We start from the raw sequence: 2,468 nt of genomic DNA on the forward strand, positions 1-2,468 counted from the left end.
GTTGGCGGTTGGCCGTCTTACACTGCTGGCTACTGCAGGAGCGAACAGTGCTGTCATTTGCTGTCATCACGAGGAGACATGCGCAGCCCGCATGCGCAAAGCTTTTCCACTAACACACAGGCCTCCATGGACACATCATGTTATTATAGTTTGGTGCAATTTCTGACAAAGCAGTTTTAAATCACAAATATATACTCTTATAACCCAATCTTTTGTGAATGTTTGTTTCATACGCTGTATGTCCTGTCTTACTAGATCGTAACAACATTTCCACATCAGTTAATATCCTCAATTCAGGTTTTTCTGCTAACTGTTGCCTTGGATTTAAAGCAGATTAGTGTGCACACTAGTTGAAATAACAACTTGTAATTTTTGTCGTCATGGTTGTATAGCAATGTTTATTCATATTCTCTCCAAAATGTCAGTCAATGCTACTTAGTGAGATTTTAGTGAGAAATACTGGTATTTCAAATACTGCAAATATCTGAGTATTATCTGTCTGGATCCACTGTCACACAAATAACCTAATTTTGTAGGCCTAGCTATATATAAAAATTCTCTATTTTTGCATTTTAGGTTTTTATTTGTGTATGCGATACAGTCCCAATCAAAATGCATTTTTAAATGTCTGCATAAATAATGATGGCTCAATATATGGCCACTCTGTACTGTACTTTGCTGGATTTAGCTGATGCAGAGAGCATATATAAGATCATTACAGGATTACAGGACACAATTTAAGCTGGGTAAAGTATAGGTTCACATTTTTTCATGTGTCCTTTTGAACATTGAAATTGGCTTAGATGTAATCCTGCAAGCCACTTCATATTGATCGTAAAGAGATTCCTTCCTTATGCTCATCCAACATAAGTGATGGTGGACAAGATCCTCAGTGCTTGATGAATGCAAAACAAATTCGATAGAAGATCAAGTGGGTATGTCTATCTTTTTGATTTAAAATTCTATCTAAGTTACTTTCCCTCCTCCGCAGCTTAGCAAGGAAACTGTCTGGGAAAGAGAGAGGGATATTAATCTAAACACACTGTAATTTTTGAATATATCCACTTGAATTAACAAACTCAGTCTGATAAAACCCCAAATTAGCTTCAGATTAACATATTTCCATGTAGGCTTCTTGTTTTAAAACCAACTTGAACAATTGTGAACCTATCATTTAATGCTTCAGCATATGCATAACTATTAATAATGCATTTGAATACAACTGTCTGACAAAAACCCCATGAATTTTTAACTTACAGTCAGATAAATCATTTCAATTTACTTTCATTCGCAGGTGAAATTTAATGAAAAAACAAACGTTAACACCGTCAACACAGGCTTTTTCAATCAAACAAAACATGTCTGACTGAGGTGCACTTTCTTAGTATCTAAACCTAAAAGGCCACTAAAGCCAAACATTAACATAGATTTCATCCCCTGACAGCACTGTAATATTACTATGTAACACAATAACAAAGATTATGGACATAATCGTGGGTACAGTCATTTTTAAGTAATGCATGCCTTCTACCACTAGGTGGTGGTCTATTAACATAAAACAATGATTGCAGGACAATCCTTGAGTTAGCAACTTGTTGCAATAACACATTAGACATGTTGTAGCACATTTTTAGTTAAATAAATAAATAAAAACACACAGAAAGGAAGTATCAACCAATTTGAAGCTCAAACCAGTTCCTCAACACAATAGGCCAATGAATCAGGACATAGAGGGATCCAACGTCCAACGTAAGATTTTACTTAGCAATAACTAATGTTTGGCCATAGTAAGTCTTCATCAGAGGGAACTTATTCATGTAGATTTACATGTTGTTTGTGGAAACTTTATTTGCCGCTTATTTTTTAAAAGCTGGAACAATAAGTCTTAAACTTGTATTTACTTCAAAAGATGAGGACCATGTATGAGGTTACCCTGAGAAACAATATAATTTTAATTATATAATAAACTCTTGTATTAACGCTGACAGACTGTCAATATCAATATATCCAGATACATCAATAGAGGAGCACAAAATAATTACACTCAATTTGTTAGATTACAACCGACCACAATTTGGTATTTTGATGTAGTTTAGCACTTAATACAAAGCTAAATAAGTCTTTTTTTATTCTTATGTACTGTACATAATTCATTTCGACCTTTTTAAGGTAGGAGGTTTTTTCTTGTATTTGTGTCATAAAACAATGTAATAAATCTTAAGAATCCTAGCTGAAGAGTGAATGGGACACCACGGCTGATGTCTAGATGTTGATCCATATTCCACCAATTCTATTTACAGTCTAATTGTACCCTGCAAATGCCTAATAAGGAGTAGTGTGGAAGAGAAACGCAAAGCCGCCAAGTCACTTGTTAAATTCCATTTATTATTTATTTATATATGGGTCATAAACATCACAAAATAGAAAGTTGAGGAAGGTCTTGCACAAAGATATATATATATATATAT

The sequence above is a fragment of the Etheostoma spectabile genome, chromosome 5 (genome assembly GCF_008692095.1).
Source record: "Etheostoma spectabile isolate EspeVRDwgs_2016 chromosome 5, UIUC_Espe_1.0, whole genome shotgun sequence".
Classification (NCBI taxonomy): Eukaryota; Metazoa; Chordata; class Actinopteri; order Perciformes; family Percidae; genus Etheostoma; species Etheostoma spectabile.